Genomic DNA, 25,231 nt, shown 5'->3' on the forward strand with positions numbered 1-25,231 from the left:
ACAGTGCAGGTGGTTAGGACCCATCATTGTAGAACACCCTCCCATAAAGTGCAGGAGGGACCCGCCAGTGTAGAACTCCCTCCCCGTATAGTACAGGAGATGGGGGTAAACCAGTGTAAAGCTCAATCCCCATACAGTACTGGAGATAGAGACCCACCGATAAAAAACTCCATTCTGTACAATACAGGATAATGGGACTCACTACTGTAAAACTCCCCTCACGTACAATACAGGTGATGGCGACCCACATGTATCGTGCAGGAAATGGAGACCCACCAGTGTAAAACTCCCTCCCCATCCAGCACAAGAGATGGGGACTCATTGGGGTAGAATTACCTCCCCATACAGTAGAGGAGATAAGGACCCATCAGTGTAGAACTCTCTTCCTGTAATATACAGAAGATGGGACCCACCAGTGTAGAACTCCCTCCTTGCACAGTACAGGATATGGGGACCCATTATTGTAGAACTCCCTTCTCGTACTATACAGGAGATGGCGACCCATAGGTCCCTTACCGTGCAGTACAGGAGATGGAGACCTATCAGTGTAGAACTCTCTCCCCATACAGCCCAAGAGATGGGGACTCATCTGTGTAGAACTCCCCATACAGTACAGGAGACGGGGGACCCATCAATGCAGAACTCTCCCCTGGTCTGTAGAGGAGATGAGACCCAACATTGTAAAACTCCTTCCTTGTTCAGTACAGGGGATGGGGACCTACCAGCGTAGAACTCCCCCCCCCCTTCCCATGTGCGTTACTGGAGATGGGGACCCACCAGTGACAAACCCCCTCCCGGTAAAGTACATGAGTTGGGTTCCCACCAGTTTAGAATTCCCTCTTCGCACAGTACAGGAGATGAAGACGCACCAACGTAGAACTCTCTCCCTGTATTGTACAGGGTTGGGTACAAACCAGTGTAGAACTACCTCCTCGCATAGTATAGGAGATAGTGACCCATAGATGTTGAACTCCCTCAACCTACAGTACAGGAGAGGGGTACCTACCAGTTTAGAACTCCCTCCCCATGCAGTAAGGGAGATGGGGACCCATCAATCTGTAACTCTCCTCCTGTGCTGTACAAAAGATGGGACCCACCAGTGTAGAAATCCCTCCTAGCACAGTACAGGAGATGGGGACCTAACATTGTAGAACTCCCTCTCCGTACATTACTGGAGATGGGAACCTATGAGCATAGAGCTCTCTTTCACTAGACTAATGGATAACGAATCCCATAAGTGTATAACATCCCTCCCCTTACAGCACAAGAGTTGGGGACCCACCAGTGAAGAACTTCCTCCCAGTACAGTACACTAGATGGGAACCCACCAGTGTAGAACTCCCTCCTAATACAGTACAGGAGATGGTTAACCAGCATTGTAGAACTCCCTCCTCGTACGGTGAGATGGCAGATCAGCATTGTAGAACTCCCTCCTCGTACGGTGGAGATGTGGATCGACCAGTGTAGAACTACTTCCCCGTACAGTACAGGAGTGTGGGGCCCAGCAGTGTAGAAGTCCCTCCCCTTTCAATACAGGAGATGGGACCCACCAGTGGAGAACTCCCTCCCAGCACAGCACAGAAGATGGGGACACACCAGTGTAGAACTCTCTTCCCGTACAGTACTGGAGATAGAATTCCACGAGTGTAGAACTCCTTCCCCTACAATACAGCAGATGGGGTCCCACCAATGTAGATCTCCCTCCTTGTACACTACAAGAGTTGGAACACCACTATCGTAAAACTCCCTCACCGTACATTGCTGGAGATGGGGACCCACCGGTGCAGAACTCCCTCCCCGAAAATACAGCAGATGGGTTCCCACCCGTGTGGAACTCCTTCTTCGCACACTACAGGAGATGGAACACCACTATCGTAAAACCCTCTCACAGTACAAAACAGGAGATGGCGACCCACCAGTGTAGAACTCCCTACCCATGCAGCACAAGAGATGGGGAATCATCATAGTAGAACTCCCTCCCCATACAGTACATGAGATACGGATCCATCACTGTAAAACTCTCTCCCTGATGATAGGATCCACCAGTATAGAACCCGCTCCTTGCACAATACAGGAGATGGGGATTCAACAGTGTAGAACCCCTTCCCCCCGTACAGTACTGGAGATGTGGCCCCACTAGTGTATAACTCCCTCCTCGTACAGTATAGGAGATGGAGTCCCACTAGTGTACAAAATCCCTTCCCGTACAGAACAAGAAATAGGGACCCACCAGTTTAGAACTTCCTCTCTGTGCAGTACAGGAAATGGGGACCCACCAGTGTAGAACTTCCTCTAGCGTGAAAGTCCCTCCCTACACAGTACAGGAGATGGTTAACAAGCATTGTAGATCTCTTTTATCGTACAGTGCAGATGTAGACTCGCTAGTGCAGAACTCCCTCCCCTACAGTAGAGGAAATGGAGACCCACTAGTGTAGACCTCCCTCCCCGTACAACACAGGAGATGGGGATCCATCAGTGCAGAACTTACTCCCATACGGTACAAGAATGGGGATCCACCAGTGTAGAACTCCCTCTCAGTACAGTACAAGAGATGGGGACCCACCAGTGTAGAACTCCCTTCCAGTACAGCACAAGAGATGGGGACCCACCACTATAGAACTCCCTCCCCGTGCGGTACAGGAGATGGGTAACCACCATTGTAGAATTCCCTTCCCGTATAGCACGGTAGATGTGTACCCACCACTGTTGAACTCCCTCCCCGTACAGTACAGGAGATGGGAACCCACCAGTGTAGAACTTCCTCCCTGTTCATTTCAGGAAATGTGTACAATTCGGTGTAGAACTTCCTCCCCCTACAGTAAGGAAATGTGTACAATCCAGTGTAGAGCTCCTTCCCCGTACAGTACAGAGGATGGGACATTACTATTTCATATCCTCTTGCTGTACATTAAGCACACTTTTCAGCATACACATCCTCATACTGTACACCAAGCTCACTTCCCAACATGTAATACCTTATTCTGTACATCAAACCCACTTCCCAACATGTTGTACAACCTCATGCTGTGCACCAAGCCCACTTTCCAACATTTTATACATCATCATGCTGTACATCAAGCCCACATCCCGACATATTTCATATGCTCATTCTGTACACCAAGCCCACTTCCCAATATGTTTTACATCATGTTCTACAACAAGCCCACTTCTGAACATATTGTACATTCTGATGCTGTACACCTAGTCCAATTCTCAACAAGTAATAAATTCTCATGCTGTACACCAAGCCGAATTCTCAACATGTACATCTTCATGGTGTACACCAAGCCGAATTCTCAACATGTACATCTTTATGCTGTACACCAAGCCCACTTCCTGACATGTTGTACATTCTCATGCTGTACACTAAGCACACTTCCCAATATATACATCCTCATGGTGTACACCTAGTACAATTAGCAACGTGAAGTACACTCTCATGCTGTACACCAATCCGACTTCCCAACATCTTTTACATCTTCATTCTGTACATCAAACCCACTTCCCAACATGTACATCCTCTTTCTGTTCATCAAGTCCACTTCCCAACGTGCTATACATCCTCAAGCTGTGCAACAAACCCACTTCCGAACATGCTGCAAATATTCCTTCTGTAAAACAAACCCACTTCCTAACATACTGTACATCCTCATGCTGTACACCAAGCCCACTTCCCAACATGCACATCCTCATGCTTTACACCAAGCCCATTTTGGAATATGTTGTACTTCCTCTTACTGTACACCTAATCCACATCTCAACATATCCTACATCCTCATGCTGTACATCAAGCCCATTTCCCAACATGTACAAACTCATGCTGCACATCGAACCCTTTTCCCAACATACTGTACATCCTCGTTTTGTACACTAGCACACTTCTCAACATACACATCCCTCATGCTGTACACCAAGCCCATGTCAAAACATGTAAATCCTTAACCTGTAAACCAAGCCCAATTCCCATCGTAATGTAATTCCTCATGCATACACCAAGCCCACTCCTCGACATGCTATACATCCAGGTGCTGTACTCCAAGCCCACTTACCAACACGTTTTTCATCATCATGCTGTACACTAAGCTCACTTTCCAACAAGTTTTATATCCTCATTCTGTACACCAAGCCCACTTCCCACCATATTTTACATCCTGAAACAGTACACCAAGCCCACTTCCTAACATGATGTACATCCTCATGCATACACCAAGCCCACTTCTCAACATGTTGTACATCCTCGTGCTTTACACCAAGCCCACTTCCCAACATGTACAAACTCATGCTATACATCGAGCCCTTTTCCAACATGTTGTACATCCTCCTTTTGTACACTAGCACACTTCCCAACATACACATCCCCATGCTGTACATCAAGCCCACTTCAAAACATGTAAATCCTTAAGATGTACACCGGAACCACTTCCCAACATGACGTACATCCTCATGCATACACTAAGCCTACGTGGTAACACGTTGTACATCCCCATGCTGTACTCTAAGTCCACTTACCAACGTGTTATTCATAATCATGCTGCACACGAAGCCCACTTTCCAACAAGTTTTATATCCTCATTCTGTACACCAAACCCACTTCCCACCATGCTTTACATCCTGAAACAGCACACCAAGCCCACTTCCCAGTATGATGTACATCCTCATGCATACTACCAAGCCCACTTTTCAACATGTTGTACATCCTCATGCTGTACACCTAGTCCACTTCCCAGCATGTATATCCTCATGCTCTACACCAAGCCCACTTCCTAACATATATATCCTCATGCTGTACACCAAAACCAATTTCCAGTGTATTGTACATCCTCTTGCCACACAATATGCACACTTCCCAACATATACATCCTTATGCTGTACTGAAAGCCCAATTCTCAAAAGGTAAATTCTTATTCTGTACATCAAGCCCACTTACCAACATGTTGTACATCCTCATGTTGTATACCAAGCCCACTTCCCAACATGTTGTAAAAGCGCATGCTGTTCACCAAGCCCACTTCCAAACATGTTATACATCATCACGCTGTACACCAAGCTAATTTCCCAACGTGTTTTATATCCTCATTCTGTACACCAAACACAATTCCCAACATATAGTACATCCTCATGCTGTACACCAAGACCACTTCCGAACATGCTGTACATCCTCATCCTGATCAACAGGCCCATTTCCCAACATGTTGTACATCCTCATGCTTTACACCAAGCCCACTTCCAAACATGTTATACATCATCATGCTGTACACCAAGCCCACTTCTGAACATATTGTACATTCTGATGCTGTACACCTAGTCCAATTCTCAACAAGTAATAAATTCTCATGCTGTACACCAAGCCCACTTCTCAACATGTTGTACATCCTCATGCTGTACACCAAGCCGAATTCTCAACATGTACATCTTTATGCTGTACACCAAGCCCACTTCCTGACATGTTGTACATTCTCATGCTGTACACTAAGCACACTTCCCAATATATACATCCTCATGGTGTACACCTAGTACAATTAGCAACGTGAAGTACACTCTCATGCTGTACACCAATCCGACTTCCCAACATCTTTTACATCTTCATTCTGTACATCAAACCACTTCCCAACATGTACATCCTCTTTCTGTTCATCAAGTCCACTTCCCAACATGTTGTACATCCTCATGCTGTACACCAAACCCACTTCCGAACATGCTGCAAATATTCCTTCTGTAAAACAAACCCACTTCCTAACATACTGTACATCCTCATGCTGTACACCAAGCCCACTTCCCAACATGCACATCCTCATGCTTTACACCAAGCCCATTTTGGAATATGTTGTACTTCCTCTTACTGTACACCTAATCCACATCTCAACATATCCTACATCCTCATGCTGTACATCAAGCCCATTTCCCAACATGTACAAACTCATGCTGCACATCGAACCCTTTTCCCAACATACTGTACATCCTCGTTTTGTACACTAGCACACTTCTCAACATACACATCCCTCATGCTGTACACCAAGCCCATGTCAAAACATGTAAATCCTTAACCTGTAAACCAAGCCCAATTCCCATCGTAATGTAATTCCTCATGCATACACCAAGCCCACTCCTCGACATGCTATACATCCAGGTGCTGTACTCCAAGCCCACTTACCAACACGTTTTTCATCATCATGCTGTACACTAAGCTCACTTTCCAACAAGTTTTATATCCTCATTCTGTACACCAAGCCCACTTCCCACCATATTTTACATCCTGAAACAGTACACCAAGCCCACTTCCTAACATGATGTACATCCTCATGCATACACCAAGCCCACTTCTCAACATGTTGTACATCCTCGTGCTTTACACCAAGCCCACTTCCCAACATGTACAAACTCATGCTATACATCGAGCCCTTTTCCAACATGTTGTACATCCTCCTTTTGTACACTAGCACACTTCCCAACATACACATCCCCATGCTGTACATCAAGCCCACTTCAAAACATGTAAATCCTTAAGATGTACACCGGAACCACTTCCCAACATGACGTACATCCTCATGCATACACTAAGCCTACGTGGTAACACGTTGTACATCCCCATGCTGTACTCTAAGTCCACTTACCAACGTGTTATTCATAATCATGCTGCACACGAAGCCCACTTTCCAACAAGTTTTATATCCTCATTCTGTACACCAAACCCACTTCCCACCATGCTTTACATCCTGAAACAGCACACCAAGCCCACTTCCCAGTATGATGTACATCCTCATGCATATACCAAGCCCACTTTTCAACATGTTGTACATCCTCATGCTGTACACCTAGTCCACTTCCCAGCATGTATATCCTCATGCTCTACACCAAGCCCACTTCCTAACATATATATCCTCATGCTGTACACCAAAACCAATTTCCAGTGTATTGTACATCCTCTTGCCACACAATATGCACACTTCCCAACATATACATCCTTATGCTGTACTGAAAGCCCAATTCTCAAAAGGTAAATTCTTATTCTGTACATCAAGCCCACTTACCAACATGTTGTACATCCTCATGTTGTATACCAAGCCCACTTCCCAACATGTTGTAAAAGCGCATGCTGTTCACCAAGCCCACTTCCAAACATGTTATACATCATCACGCTGTACACCAAGCTAATTTCCCAACGTGTTTTATATCCTCATTCTGTACACCAAACACAATTCCCAACATATAGTACATCCTCATGCTGTACACCAAGACCACTTCCGAACATGCTGTACATCCTCATCCTGATCAACAGGCCCATTTCCCAACATGTTGTACATCCTCTTGCTTTACTCCAAGAATACTTGCCATGTTATACATCATCATGCTGTACACCAAACCCACTTCCCAACATATTGTACATCCTCATGCTGTGCACCAAACCCACTTTCCAACATGTAACTCCTTATTCTCTACATCAAGCCCACTTCTCAACATGTTGGAAATCTTCATGCTGTACACCAAGCCCACTTCACATCATGTTGTACATCCTCAGCTCTACACCAAGTCCACTTCCCAGCATTTTGTACTTCCTCGTGCTATACAACAAGCCCACTTGCCAACATGTTATTCATCATCGTGCTGTACACCAAACCCACTTCCCAAAGTGTTTTGTATCCCCATTCTGTACACTAAGACCACTTCCCAACATGTTTTACATCCTCTTGCAGGAAGCCCACTTTCCAGTATGTTGCATAGTCTCATGGTGTACATTTAGTCCATTTCCCAACTTGTACATCCTTAAGCTGTACACCAAGACAAATTTGATCATGTACATCTTCATGTTGTACATGAGCCCACTTCCTAACATGTTATACATTTTCATGCTGTACACCAATCCCACTTTCCAATATATGTTGCATCCTTATGCTGCACACCAAGCTCACTTACCAACATGTCCATCATCATGCTGCACACCAAGCCTACTTGCCAACATGTTGTATATCATCATGCTGTACACCAAGCTCACTTTCCAACATGTAAATCCTTATTCTGTATATCAAGCCTACTTCCCGACATGCTGTACATCCTTACGCTGTATACGAAGCCCTCTTCCCAACATTTTGTACATCCTCATGCTGTAAACCAAGGCCACTTGTCAACATGTTATGCATCATCATGCTGTACAATAAGCCCACTTCCCAACGTATTTTACATCCTCATTCTGTACACCAAACCCACTTCCCAACATGTTATACATCATCATGCTGTACACCAAGCCCACTTCCCAACATATTGTACATCCTCATGCTGTACACCAAAACCACTTGTGGACATGATATTCATCATGCTGTACAATAAGCCCACTTCCCAACATGTTGTATATCATCATGCTGTACACCAAGCCCCTTTCCATACATGTACTTTCCAACATGCACATCCTTCTGCTGTACATCGGACCCACTTCCCCACATGCTGGATATCCTTATGCTTTACAACAAACCAACTTATCAACATGTATATCTTCATGTTGTGCATCAAGCTTACTTCCCAACAAAGCCCACTTCCTAGCATGTTGCACATTCTCATGCTGTACACTACGCCCACTTCCCACCAAGCTGTACATTATCTGCTGTACATCGAGTCCACTTCCCAGTGTGCTGTATATTCTTGTTGTGTACAACAAACCCACTTCACACCATCCCTCCCAGCATTTTGTACTTCCTCGTGCTATACAACAAGCCCACTTGCCAACATGTTATTCATCATCGTGCTGTACACCAAACCCACTTCCCAAAGTGTTTTGTATCCCCATTCTGTACACTAAGACCACTTCCCAACATGTTTTACATCCTCGTGCAGGAAGCCCACTTTCCAGTATGTTGCATAGTCTCATGGTGTACATTTAGTCCATTTCCCAACTTGTACATCCTTAAGCTGTACACCAAGACAAATTTGATCATGTACATCTTCATGTTGTACATTAGCCCACTTCCTAACATGTTATACATTTTCATGCTGTACACCAATCCCACTTTCCAATATATGTTGCATCCTTATGCTGCACACCAAGCTCACTTACCAACATGTCCATCATCATGCTGCACACCAAGCCTACTTGCCAACATGTTGTATATCATCATGCTGTACACCAAGCTCACTTTCCAACATGTAAATCCTTATTCTGTATATCAAGCCTACTTCCCGACATGCTGTACATCCTTACGCTGTATACGAAGCCCTCTTCCCAACATTTTGTACATCCTCATGCTGTAAACCAAGGCCACTTGTCAACATGTTATGCATCATCATGCTGTACAATAAGCCCACTTCCCAACGTATTTTACATCCTCATTCTGTACACGAAGCCCATTTTCCAACATATTTTACATCATCATACTGTACACCAAGCCTGCTTCCAAACATATTTTACTTTCTCAAGCTGCACACTTAGTCCACTTCCCAACATGTTGTATATCATCATGCTGTACACCAAGCCCCTTTCCATACATGTACTTTCCAACATGCACATCCTTCTGCTGTACATCGGACCCACTTCCCCACATGCTGGATATCCTTATGCTTTACAACAAACCAACTTATCAACATGTATATCTTCATGTTGTGCATCAAGCTGACTTCCCAACAAAGCCCACTTCCTAGCATGTTGCACATTCTCATGCTGTACACTACGCCCACTTCCCACCAAGCTGTACATTATCTGCTGTACATCGAACCCACTTCCCAGTGTGTTATATATCCTTGTTGTGTACAACAAACCCACTTCCCAACTTGTTCACATTATCCTGCTGGACACCAAGCCCACTTCCTAGCATGTTGCAAATCCTCATGCTATACACCAAGCCCACTTCCCAACATGTTGCTCATTCTCATGCTGTACACCAAGCCCACTTCTCATCATGTTGTTCATTATCATGCTGTACATCGAGTCCACTTCCCAGTGTGCTGTATATTCTTGTTGTGTACAACAAACCCACTTCCCAACTTGTTTACATTATGCTGCTGTACACTAAGCCCACTTCCTAGCATTTTGTAAATCTTCATGGTCTACAGCAAGACCACTTCCCAAAATGTTGCACATCCTCATTCTGTACACCAAAACCACTTGTGGACATGATATTCATCATGCTGTACACCAAGCCATCTTCCCAACATGTTTTATATCCTCATTCTTTACATGAAGCCCACTTCCCAACATGTACATCCTCGTGCTGTACACCAAGCCCACTTCGGAACGTATTGTAAATCCCTATGCTTTACACCTTTGTCCACTTCCCAAAATGTTGTATATCCTCAAGCTGTACACAAAGCCCACTTCCCATGTTGTACGTCTTCATGCTGTACACCAAGGCCACTCTTCAACTATACATCCTTATGCTGTACGCCAAGCCCACTTCCCAACATATTGTACATCTTTGTGTTGTACACTAAGCGCACTTCCTAATATGTACATCGTCATTCTGTACACCAGGCCCACTTCCAAACATGTTTTCCATCTTCATGCTGTAAACCAAGACCACTTCCCAACATATTTTACATCCTCATGCTGCACACCAAGCCCACCTCCTTACATGTACATCCTGAACAGTACAAAAATACCACTTCCCAACATGTTATACATCATCATGCTGTACACCAAGCCCGCTTCCGTACATTTTTGTATCCTCATTCTGTACACCAATCCCATTTTCCAACACGTTGTATATCCTCATATTGTACACTGAGCCCACTTTTTGAACATGCTGTACATCTTCATGCTGTACATCTAGTCCAATTTCCAACATGCTCTACATCCTTATGCTCTACACCAAGCCCGCTTCCCAACATGTACATCCACATGCTGTGCACCAAGTTCAAATTCCAACGTGTTATACATTCTCATACTGTACATCTGGTCCACTTCCCAACAAGTTGTACATCATCATGCTGTACACCAATCCCACTTCCAAACGTGTTTTACATCTTCATTCTGTATACCAAGCACACTTCCCAACATGTTGCACATCCTCATGCTGTAAACCAAGCCCACTTTCGAACATGTAGTTTCATGCTGTACACATAGTCCACTTTCTTACACATTGTACATTCTCATCCTCACGCAAAACCCACTTCTTAATATGTGCATCATCTTGCAATACACGAAGCCCACTTGCCAACATGTTATACATCATCATTCTGTACACTAAGCGAACTTCCCAACATGTTTTATATCCTCATTTTGTATACTAAACTTACTTCTCAGCATTTCTACATTCATGCTGTACACCAAGCTCACTTGGAAACATTTTGTACTTCCTCATGCTGAATACCTAGTCTACTTTCCAACATGTCTTAACTCCTCATGCTCTATACGGAGCCCACTTCCCAACACGCTGTACATCTTCATGCTGTACACCTTAGTCCCCTTCCCAGCATATTTCACATCTTCGTGCTGTACACTAAGAACACTTCCCAGTATACACATCCTCATGCTGTACACCAAGCTCATTTCACAACATGTAATTCTTTATTCTGTACGTCAAGCCCACTTCCCAGCATGTTGTATCTCCTCAAGCTGTACACCAATCTCACTTCCCATCATGTTATACATCATCATAAATGTACAGGAAACCCACTTCCTAACGTTTTTTATATCCTCATTCTGTACATCAAGCCCATTGTACACCAAACCGACTTCCCGACATTTTGTACATCATGCTGCACACCCAGCCCACATTCCATGTTGTACATCCTTGTGCTGTACACTGAGCACACTGTCCAACATATACATCCTCATGGTTTACACCTACTTCAATTCACAACATGTAGCACATCCTCATGCAGTATACCCAGCCGACTTTCCAGTATGTTGTACATCTTCGTGCTTTATACCAAGCCGACTTCACAATATGTTGTACATCCTCCTGCTGTACATCAAGCCCGCTCCCTAATGTGTTTTGCATCCTCAATCTGTAAAACAAACCCACTTACCAACATCCTTATCTTCATGCTGTACACTAAGGTCACTTCTCAACATGCTGTACATCATCCTACTGTAAAACAAGCCCAGTTCCTAACATGCTGTACATCCTCATGCTGTACACCAAGCCCGCTTCCCAATATGTTGTATATCTTCGTGCTGTACACCAAGCCCACTTCCCAAACATGTTATACATCATCATGCTGTACACCAATCCCACTTCCCAACATGTTTTATATCCTCATTCTGTACACCAAGCCGACTTCCCAACATGTTATACATCCTCATGCTGTACACCGAGCCCACTTCGGAACATGTTGTACTTCCTTATGCTGCACATCCGGCACATCCTTATGTTGCACATCCTTATGCTGTACACCAAGTCCACTTCCAAACATGTTTTACATCATCAGTCTGTACACCAAGCCCACTTCCCAACGTCTTTTATATCCTCATTCTGAACACCAAGCCTAGTTCTGACATGGTGTGCATTCTCATTCTGTACACCAAGCCCACTTCTGAACATATTGTACATTCTCATGGTGTACACCTAGTCCACTTCCCAACATGTTTTATATCCTCAAGCTGTACACCAATTCGATTTCCCAGAAAGTTGTACATCCTCATGCTGTACACCAAGCCCCTATCCCTACATGTTTTTCATCATAATGCTATACAATAAGCATACTTCCAAACATGTACATCCTCATGCTGTACACCAAGTCCACTTCCCAGCATTTTGTACATGCTCCTGCTGTACATCAAACCCACTTTCCACATGTTGTACATCTTCATGCCGTATAACAAACCAACCAATCAACATGTGTATCTTCATGTTGTACACCAAGCCCATTACCCAGCATGCTGTACATCATCCTGCTGTACAAAAAGCCCAATTCCTAACATGTTACACATTCTCATACTGTACACTAAGCCCACTTTCCAACGTGTAGTACATTATCATGTTGTACACCGAGATTACTTTCCAATGTGCTGTTTATCCTTTTGCTGTACACCAAGCCCAGTTCCCAACTTTTTACATCATCCTGCTGTACACCAAAACACTTTCTAACATCTACATCCTCATGCTGTGCACCAAGCCCACTTCTCAATATGTTTTATATTCTCATTTTGTACACCAGGCCCACTTACGAATGTGTTGTACATCCTAATTCTGAACACCTAGCCCACTTTGGAACATGTACATCCTCATGCTGTACACCTAGTCCACTTCCCAACATGCTGTTCCTTTTGCTCTACACCAAGCACACTTCCCAACAAGTTGTGCGTCTTCGTGCAGTACATCAAACCCACTTCTCAACATGTACATCCTTATGATGAACACCCAGCCCACTTCCCAAGATGTTGTACATCCTCGTGCTGTACACTAAGCACACTTCCGAACAAGCACATCTTTATGCTGTGCATCAAACTCACTTCCCAACATGTTGTACATCTTTATGCTATACACCAAGTCCACTTCCCAACATATTGTGCATCCTCATGTTGTACACCAAGTCCACTTCCCAACATGGTGTGCATCATCATGCTGTACACTAAGTCCACCTCCCAAAAATTAAACATCCCCATACTCTACACTAATCTCACTTCACAGCATGTTGTACATACTCATTCTGCGCACAAGCCCACCTCCTAGCATGGTGTACATCATCATGCTCTACACTAAGCCCACCTCCCAGCATGAGGTATATTATCCTGATATACAACAAAACCCACTTCCCAGGATGGTGTATATCATCATGCTGTAAAATAAGCCCATCTCCCAGCATTGTGTACATCCTACCGCTATGCACCAAACCCACCTCCCAGCATGGTATACATCATCATTCTGTAAACAAATCCACCCCCCAGATTGTCATACATCATCATGCAGTACACCAAGCCCGCCTCCCAGCATGATGTAAATCATGCTGTACAACTAGCCCACCTCCCAGCATGGTGTGCATCATCAAGTTGTACAACTATTCTGCCTCCCAGCAAGGTGTACATAATGTTATAAAACTGATCTGTTTCCCAGTATGGTGCACACCATCATGCTTCATAACTAACCTTCCTCCCAGCATAGTGTACATCATAATGCTGTACATCTAGCCCACCTCCCAACCCAGTGTATATCACCATACTGTATAACTAACCTACTTTCCTGCATAGAGCACATCGTCTTGCTATACAACTGGCGCTCCTTCCAGCATTGTGCACATGGTCATGCTGCACAGGTAGCCTACCTACAGCATGGTGTACATCATGCTGTGTATCTAGCCTACCTTCTAGCATAGTGTACATCATCATGTTTTACTACTAGCCTACGTCCCACATGGTGGATATCATCATGCTGCACAACAAGTCTACCTCTCACCAGAGTGTACATCATCATGCTCAACTGGAATACCTCCTAGCATGGTGTACATCATCATGCAGTACAATTAGCTTACATCCCAGTGTGGTATACATCATCATAACGTATAATACCTGCCTACCTTCCAGCATAGTGTACATATCATGCTGAACAACTAGCCTTTTTCCCAGCATGTTGTACATTATCATGCTGTCCAACTAGCCTACATGCCAGCATGATGTAAATCGTAACGATGTATTACACTTACCTACCTCCCAGCCTAATTCCCAGCATAATGTACATCATCATGCTGTAAATCTAGCACAACTTCGAGCATGGTGTATATCGTAATGCTGTACAACTAGCCTACCTACCGCCATAGTGTACATCATGCTTTACAACTAGCCTACCTTCCAGCATGGTGTATATCGTAATGCTGTACAACTAGCCTACCTGGTGGACATCATCAAGCTCTATAACTAGTCTACCTCCCACCAAGGTGTACACCATCATGCTCTACAACTAGAATGCCTTCTAGCATGGTGTACATCATCATAATATTAAACTAGCCTACCTTCCACATGTAGACATCATGATGTATAACAAACATACGTCATATGTCATCATGTTGTACAACTGACCTATATCTCACATGGGGTACATCATCAACATGTACAACTATTCCACTTCCTACCAGGGTGCGCATCACCTAGCTGTATAGATAGCCTACATCGCAGCATGATGTACATTATCAAGTTGTACAACTAGCCAACCTTCCATATGGGTTACATCATCATGCTGTACAACTATCTCACTTTCCATCTTCATTATGCTGTACAGCTAGCCTACCTCTCAGCATGGTGTACATCATTATGCTGTACAACTACCCTACTTTCAGCATTGTGCATATCATCATGCTACATTGCTAGGCTACCTTCCAGCATGGTGCATAACATCTTCCTGTACAACTATCCCTACTTCCATGATGTACATCATTATGCTGTACAGCTAGCCTACCTTTCAGCATAGTGTACATCATTATGTTGTACAGCTACCCTACATCCAGCATTGTGCATATCATCATGCTGCCTAACTAGGCTACCTTCCAGCATGGTGTATAACATCGTCTTGTACACCTATCACACCTTCCAGCATGGTGTACATCATTATGCTGTACAACTAGCCTACCTTCCAGCATGGTGTACATCATTATGCTGTACAACTAGCCTACCTTCTAACATAGTGTACATCATTTTGCTGTACAACTAGCCTACCTTCTAACATGGTGTACATCATTATGCTGTATAACTAGCCTACCTTCCATATGATGTACATCATTATGCTATACAACTAGCCTACCTTCCAGTATGGTGTACATCATTATGCTATACAACTAGCCTACCTTCCAGTATGGTATACATCATTATGCTATACAACTAGCCTACCTTCCAGCATGGTGTACATCACCATACTGTATAATACCTGCTTACCTCCTATCATGGTGTACTCACCACAGATATCCTTCTCGTTAAGAGTGTAGAGGATTCTTTCTTAAAACTCACAGTCATCCATCTAGTTGAGAGTGGAGAGTTTCAGTCCATACTCTCTACAGTCGTCCTTCTCCTTGAGAGTGGAGAGGAACCTTTCATACTTCCCACACTCAACCCTCTCGTTTGGATTATGGTGGATCCTTCCTTACTCTCCACAGGCATCCCTCTCTTTGAGACTGTAGAGGATCCTTCCTTACTACCCAGAGTCATCCCTCTCATTGAGAGTGGAAAGGATCCTTCATTGCTCCTTAGAGCATCCCTTTCGTTGAGATGGGAGAGGATTCTTCCTTCTTCCCTAAAGTCATCCTATTCTTTGAGAGTGGAGCGGGTCCTTTACTCTCCAAGGTCATCCCACTCGTTGAAAGTGGAGAGGATCCTTCCATATTCCCTACAGTCACTCCTTCCGTTCAGAGTGGATAGGATGCTTCCTAAGTCTCCACAGTCATCCCTCACATTGAGAAAGGCGATGATCTTTTCTCAATCCTCACAGTCATCCCGCTGTTAAGAGGCGAAAGGAACTTTCTTTATTTCCCACAGTCATCTTTCTCGTTGTGAGTGGAGGAAATACTTCCTGCCTTTCTTCAGTCATCCTTCTCGTTGAGACTGAAGATGATCCTTTCGTACTCCACACATTTATCCCTCTCGTTTAGAGTGGAAATGATCCTTTCATTGAGAATGAAGAGTTTCATTCCTTACTCTCCTCAGTCATCTCTCTCCTTGACAGTGGAGAGGATCCTTTCTTACTCCGCGGAGTCAGTCGTCTCGTTGAGAGTGAGAGGATCCTTCCTTACTCTCCACAGTCATCCTTCTCGTTGAGAGTGAGAGGATCCTTCCTTACTCTCCACGGTCATCCTTCTCATTGAGGGTGTACAGGATCCTTCCTAACTCTCCGGAGTCATTATTCGCACTGAGAGTGGACAGGATTCTTCCAAAGTCTCTACACTCGTCCTTCTCATTGATTTTGGGGAAGATCCTTCCTTACTCTCCACAATCATCCCTCCGTTAAGAGTGAAGATAATCTTCCCTTACTCCACCTAGTCTTCAATCTCTTTGAGAGTGGAGAGGTTCCTCCTTTAGTACCCACAGTCATGTCTCTCGTCGAGAGTAGAGAGGAACTTTCCTTACTCTCCGCAGTCACTCCTTTCTTTGAGAGTAGATAGGATCATTCCTCACTCTCTACTGTTATCCATCTCATTGATACCGGAGAGGATCTCTCCATAAACTCAGAGTCATCCCTCTCTTTGAGAGCGGAGGCTCCTTCGTTACTCCCCGCAGTCATCTTTCTTGTTGAGAATGAAGACGATCCTTCCTTACTCCTCAGAGCCACCCCTCTAGTTAAGAGTGTAGAGAATCCATCCTTTATCCTCAAAGTTATCCCTCTCCTTGAGAGTGGAAAGGACCCTTCCTTACTCCCTGCAGTCATCCCTCTCACTGAGAATGGAGATTATCCCTCCTTAATCCCTACCGTCATCCCCCCTCCACCCGTTGAGAGACGTAAGGTTCTCTCCTTACTCCCTGCAGTCATCCCTTCCATTGAAAGTGAAAATGATCCCTCCTTACTCTTCAAGGTCATCCCTTTCGTTGAGAGTGTAGAACATCCTGCTCTCGCCTCCAGAGTCATCCCTCTTGTTGAGAGTGGAGAGTATCTTTCCTTACTCCCCATAGTCATCCCTCTTTATGAGAGTACAGAGGATTTTTCTCTACATTTTCCTCTCGTTGATAGTCGAGAAGATCCTTCCTTATTCTCTTTTGTCATCCCTAATTTTGAGAGTGGAGCGGATTCTTTCTCACTCCCCCCAGTCATCCCTTTCGTTGAGAATGGAGAGGACTCATCCTTACTCTCCACAGTCATCCCTTTCGTAGAGAGTGGAGAGGATCCGTCCTTACTTCCTTGAGTCATCCCTTTCGTTGGGAGTGGAGAGGATCCTTCTCTAGTCTCCACACTCATCTTTCTCACTGAGAGCGAAGCGAATCCCTCCTTCCTCCTCAGAGTTATCCCTGTCGTTGAGAGTGGAATGGCTCTTTTTTGCTCCCCAAGTCTTCCCTCTCTTTGATAGTGGAGAGGATCCTTCCTTACTCTCTATAGTCATCATTCCCGTTAGGGTGGAGTGGGTCCTTCCTAACTCTAGACACTCATCCCTCTCATTGATTTTGGAGATGATCCTTCCTTAACCCCCACAGTCATCCCTAAGTTGAGAGTCGGGAGGATCTTTCCTTACTGCCCTTAGTCATCCCTCTCGTTGAGAGTGGAGGGGATCCGTCCTTACTCTCCAAGGTCATCCCTCTCGTTGAGAGTGGAGGGGATCCGTCCTTACTCTCCAAGGTCATCCCTCTCGTTGAGAGTGGAGGGGATCCGTCCTTACTCTCCAAGGTCATCCCTCTCGTTGAGAGTGGAGGGGATCCGTCCTTACTCTCCAAGGTCATCCCTCTCGTTGAGAGTGGAGGGGATCCGTCCTTACTCTCCAAGGTCATCCCTCTCGTTGAGAGTGGAAGGGATCCGTCCTTACTCTCCAAGGTCATCCCTCTCGTTGAGAGTGGAGGGGATCCGTCCTTACTCTCCAAGGTCATCCCTCTCGTTGAGAGTGGAGGGGATCCGTCCTTACTCTCCAAGGTCATCCCTCTCGTTGAGAGTGGAGGGGATCCTCGTTCACATTCAAGCATTGGCCACTAAGATATCCTAGGAAATTCCAGTAGCTAATGCAAGTCCTGGCTAACAACTAGGTACATGCTTACTTACATGGTTATCATGGTTATAATTCTCAAAATCCACTGCCCACCAAACAGTTCCTAATGTTAACAAGGCAGGTTTGAGTCGGTTGTGGAACACATTAAAGTCTCACCCTTGTCAGTTCCTGCCCGGGGAAATATGGACATGTTTAAGCGACAGTTTATGCACCAAAAAGACACATATGTTCCTACCTATAACAAAAACAGTAAAATAAATAGTAGGCCAGAATGGTATTTCTCAGGTACCGCTGGAGCTATTAATAAAACGAATAAATAAACTCTACAAACTTAAGAAATTAGGCATCAACCCAAATCCTTTAACGTAATACGACGCTGCCTAAGAGAGGTAAAGAGACTCATCAAGCAAACCAAGAGAGACAATATAAGATCAGTATTGTGAGAGATAGCTCTAGAGATCCAAAAAGATTTAATAAGTATATCATTAAGAAACATTTAAGGAGTGGAGTAGCACCCTTAGTGGACCAAGATGGGAACCTATTGTACATAGTAAGAGCAGAGCAACAAACCTGAATTTTTATCTTTTTAGTTCTATTTTGAGATATTATAATCCATTTCATCTGTTGCAAGTAAGAAACGTCGACAAAAAATATGATTATGAACTGCTGGGCCACAAGATAAAGGAGACTCCTAGTGCGAGGGATCCAGAGGTCATTGTCTACAACAACGTAATATTCTCCCAGCATTGTAATGAAGTTGCCAAGAAAGCAAATCTCAGGTTAGGATTTGTTGACAGAAACTTTACATAAAAAAGCAAGAATGTATATTGCCATTATACTTAAGTGTACTAAGCCCACTCTTCAATATCCAGTGCAGCATGGGGACACCTTACCTGAGTGTGGATATTCTTAAATTGGAAACAGCGCAGCGAAGAGCAACTAAATTGATTCCTTCCTTATGTAACAAACCATATGAGGAGAGAATGAGGATTTGAGTCTGTTTTCGCTAAGCAAAAGGTGGCCATGATACAAGTTACGTAAATGTTTTAAATTATTTAAAGAATCTAAAGTTGCCAAAATAGAACACTTCTTTACGTTCGCATCATAACTACCAACGAGAAGAAATGGTCAGAAGCGCATAGGTCACCAAGTTAATCTGGATTGCACGAAATATTTCTTTACGGACAACCGTATCGTTGTGTGAAAGAAGTTGCTTCACTTTTCTTCTTCTTTACGTAAAACTTTGGTTATGTTCCCGAGTGTTGTCTGACTGTGTGCCCCCCACCTCATGCTATACTACGCAATAGGCTGCAAACTGCTGCGTCACATAGATATTGTGTGGCTGTTGGCAACTCAGCTGTGGGCCATATTGATAATTGTTTCCTTCCATACAACTTGAAGCTGTGGAACTCCCTACCCTCTCATGTGTTTCTCAGTGACTATGACCTGGCACTTTTTAAAAGAGAGGTATTTCACTTCCTGCAAAATTCGTAAATTATTTTCATTGTGTCTTCTTTTTCTCCTTTCCTTAACCTCCAAATCTTAATTTAGGACCGGCCTTGAAAAAGGACTTTTGTCCGTGACTGAAACTCACAATATAGAAAAAAACAAGCTTCAGAAACATGTTGTTTAGAGCAACACATCTAATGTGATCAAAATTTGGCTTGATCGTCACCTGCCATTCGCCGGTATTGAGTAATTCTTTTAACCAATCATCATAACATTGATGTATCATGCTACCCTCTCAACCACTGATCTCGCCTTGGCCATGATGCAGTAACATATCATCAGTGATCAAACCATGTACACTGATTTAAGCAACAAGTCAGAATAACTGTATCATCCTCCCACATCACGAGTAAAATAGACATGGTGAGACGCAGAGCATTTTTTTGTGTGTGTTAACTAAGACTGCTTGGGCAGCTGAGGCCCTAATCAAGGCCATCCCATTAACGCTATATATATATATATATATATATATATATATATATATATATATATATATATATATATATATATATATATATATATATATATATATATATATCATACTTTCTCTCTGTCTCCCGCGTCAGCGAGTTACCGCAAGGAAACAGACGAAAGAATGGCCCAACTCACACACATACACATGTATATACATACACGTTCAAGAACGCAACATATACATACCTATACATTTCAACGTATATATATATATATATATATATATATATATATATATATATATATATATATATATATTTTTTTTTTTTTTTTTTTGCCGCTGTCTCCCGCGTTTGCGAGGTAGCGCAAGGAAACAGACGAAAGAAATGGCCCAACTCACCCCCATACACATGCCTTGATTCAATCCACTGACAGCACGTCAACCCCGGTATACCACATCGCTCCAATTCATTCTATTCTTTGCCCTCCTTTCACCCTCCTGCATGTTCAGGCCCCGATCACACAAAATCTTTTTCACTCCATCTTTCCACCTCCAATTTGGTCTCCCTCTTCTCCTCGTTCCCTCCACCTCCGACACATATATCCTCTTGGTCAATCTTTCCTAACTCATTCTCTCCATGTGACCAAACCATTTCAAAACACCCTCTTCTGCTCTCTCAACCACGCTCTTTTTATTTCCACACATCTCTCTTACCCTTACGTTACTTACTCGATCAAACCACCTCACACCACACATTGTCCTCAAACATCTCATTTCCAGCACATCCATCCTCCTGCGCACAACTCTATCCATAGTCAACGCCTCGCAACCATACAACATTGTTGGAACCACTATTCCTTCAAACATACCCATTTTTGCTTTCCGAGATAATGTTCTCGACTTCCACACATTCTTCAAGGCTCCCAGAATTTTCGCCCCCTCCCCCACCCTATGATCCACTTCCGCTTCCATGGTTCCATCCGCTGCCAGATCCACTCCCAGATATCTAAAACACTTCACTTCCTCCAGTTTTTCTCCATTCAAACTCACCTCCCAATTGAATTGACCCTCAACCCTACTGTACCTAATAACCTTGCTCTTATTCACATTTACTCTTAACTTTCTTCTTTCACACACTTTACCAAACTCAGTCACCAGCTTCTGCAGTTTCTCAAATGAATCAGCCACCAGCGCTGTATCATCAGCGAACAACAACTGACTCACTTCCCAAGCTCTCTAAGCCCCAACAGACTTCATACTTGCCCCTCTTTCCAAAACTCTTGCATTCACCTCACTAACAACCCCATCCATAAACAAATTAAACAACCATGGAGACATCACACACCCCTGCCGCAAACCTACATTCACTGAGAACCAATCACTTTCCTCTCTTCCTAAACGTACACATGCCTTATATATATATATATATATATATATATATATATATATATATATATATATATATATATATATATATATATATATATATATATATATATATATATATATATATATATATATATATATATATTATTATACTTTGTCGCTGTCTCCCGCGTTTGCGAGGTAGCGCAAGGAAACAGACGAAAGAAATGGCCCAACCCCCCCCCATACACATGTATATACATACGTCCACACACGCAAATATACATACCTACACAGCTTTCCATGGTTTACCCCAGACGCTTCACATGCCTTGATTCAATCCACTGACAGCACGTCCACCCCGGTATACCACATCGCTCCAATTCACTCTATTCCTTGCCCTCCTTTCACCCTCCTGCATGTTCAGGCCCCGATCACACAAAATCTTTTTCACTCCATCTTTCAACCTCCAATTTGGTCTCCCTCTTCTCCTCGTTCCCTCCACCTCCGACACATATATCCTCTTGGTCAATCTTTCCTCACTCATTCTCTCCATGTGCCCAAACCACTTCAAAACACCCTCTTCTGCTCTCTCAACCACGCTCTTTTTATTTCCACACATCTCTCTTACCCTTACGTTACTCACTCGATCAAACCACCTCACACCACACATTGTCCTCAAACATCTCATTTCCAGCACATCCATCCTCCTGCGCACAACTCTATCCATAGCCCACGCCTCGCAACCATACAACATTGTTGGAACCACTATTCCTTCAAACATACCCATTTTTGCGTTCCGAGATAATGTTCTCGACTTCCACACATTCTTCAAGGCCCCCAGAATTTTCGCCCCCTCCCCCATCCTATGATCCACTTCCGCTTCCATGGTTCCATCCGCTGCCAGATCCACTCCCAGATATCTAAAACACTTCACTTCCTCCAGTTTTTCTCCATTCAAACTCACCTCCCAATTGACTTGACCCTCAACCCTACTGTACCTAATAACCTTGCTCTTATTCACATTTACTCTTAACTTTCTTCTTCCACACACTTTACCAAACTCAGTCACCAGCTTCTGCAGTTTCTCACATGAATCAGCCACCAGCGCTGTATCATCAGCGAACAACAACTGACTCACTTCCCAAGCTCTCTCATCCCCAACAGACTTCATACTTGCCCCTCTTTCCAAAACTCTTGCATTTACCTCCCTAACAACCCCATCCATAAACAAATATATATATATATACAGAGAAAAACTGGAGGAAGTAAAGTGTTTTAGATGTCTGGGAGTGGATCTGGCAGCGGATGGAACCATGGAAGCGGAAGTGGATCATAAGGTGGGGGAAGGGGCCAAAATTCTGGGAGCCTTGAAGAATGTGTGGAAGTCGAGAACATTATCTCGGAAAACAAAAATGGGTATGTTTGAAAGAATAGTGTTTCCAATAATGTTGTATGGTTGCGAGGCGTGGGCTATGGATAGAGTTGTGCGCAGGAGGATGGATGTGCTGGAAATGAGATGTTTGAGGACAATGTGTGGTGTGAGGTGGTTTGATCGAGTAAGTAACGTAAGGGTAAGAGAAATGTGTGGAAATCAAAAGAGCGTGGTTGAGAGAGCAGAAGAGGGTGTTTTGAAATGGTTTGGGCACATGGAGAGAATGAGTGAGGAAAGATTGACCAAGAGGATATATGTGTCGGAGGTGGAGGGAACGAGGAGAAGTGGGAGACCAAATTGGAGGTGGAAAGATGGAGTGAAAAAGATTTTGTGTGATCGGGGCCTGAACATGCAGGAGGGTGAAAGGAGGGCAAGGAATAGAGTGAATTGGATCGATGTGGTATGCCGGGGTTGACGTGCTGTCAGTGGATTGAATCAGGGCATGTGAAGCGTCTGGGGTAAACCATAGAAAGCTGTGTAGGTATGTACATTTGCGTGTGTGGACGTATGTATATACATGTGTATGGGGGTGGGTTGGGCAATTCCTTTCGTCTGTTTCCTTGCGCTACCTCGCAAACGCGGGAGACAGCGACAAAGCAAAAAAAAGAAAATATATATATATATATATATATATATATATATATATATATATATATATATATATATATATATATATATATATATATATATATATATATATATTCCTATGAGTCCACGGGGAAAATGAAACACGGAAAGTTCCCAAGTGCACTTTTGTGTAATAATCACATCATCAGGGAGACACAAGAGAGAAATATAACAGTCAGTTGATATACATCGAAGACACGAAGCTAGGACGCCATATGGTAAACCCTTTCCAATATATATATATATATATATATATATATATATATATATATATATATATATATATATATATATATATATATATATATATATATATACATATATATATATACATATTATTTTTTTATTATTTTTTATTCCACTTTGTCGCTGTCTCCCGCGTTTGCGAGGTAGCGCAAGGAAACAGACGAAAGAAATGGCCCAACCCCCCCCCCCCATACACATGTATATACATACGTCCACACACGCAAATATACATACCTACACAGCTTTCCATGGTTTACCCCAGACGCTTCACATGCCTTGATTCAATCCACTGACAGCACGTCAACCCCGGTATACCACATCGCTCCAATTCACTCTATTCCTTGCCCTCCTTTCACCCTCCTGCATGTTCAGGCCCCGATCACACAAAATCTTTTTCACTCCATCTTTCCACCTCCAATTTGGTCTCCCTCCTCTCCTCGTTCCCTCCACCTCCGACACATATATCCTCTTGGTCAATCTTTCCTCACTCATTCTCTCCATGTGCCCAAACCACTTCAAAACACCCTCTTCTGCTCTCTCAACCACGCTCTTTTTATTTCCACACATCTCTCTTACTCTTACGTTACTCACTCGATCAAACCACCTCACACCACACATTGTCCTCAAACATCTCATTTCCAGCACATCCATCCTCCTGCGCACAACTCTATCCATAGCCCACGCCTCGCAACCATACAACATTGTTGGAACCACTATTCCTTCAAACATACCCATTTTTGCTTTCCGAGATAATGTTCTCGACTTCCACACATTCTTCAAGGCTCCCAGAATTTTCGCCCCCTCCCCCACCCTATGATCCACTTCCGCTTCCATGGTTCCATCCGCTGCCAGATCCACTCCCTGATATCTAAAACACTTCACTTCCTCCAGTCTTTCTCCATTCAAACTCACCTCCCAATTGACTTGACCCTCAACCCTACTGTACCTAATAACCTTGCTCTTATTCACATTTACTCTTAACTTTCTTCTTCCACACACTTTACCAAACTCAGTCACCAGCTTCTGCAGTTTCTCACATGAATCAGCCACCTGCGCTGTATCATCAGCGAACAACAACTGACTCACTTCCCAAGCTCTCTCAT

This window comes from Panulirus ornatus, chromosome 48 (assembly GCF_036320965.1).
Source record: "Panulirus ornatus isolate Po-2019 chromosome 48, ASM3632096v1, whole genome shotgun sequence".
Taxonomy (NCBI): Eukaryota; Metazoa; Arthropoda; class Malacostraca; order Decapoda; family Palinuridae; genus Panulirus; species Panulirus ornatus.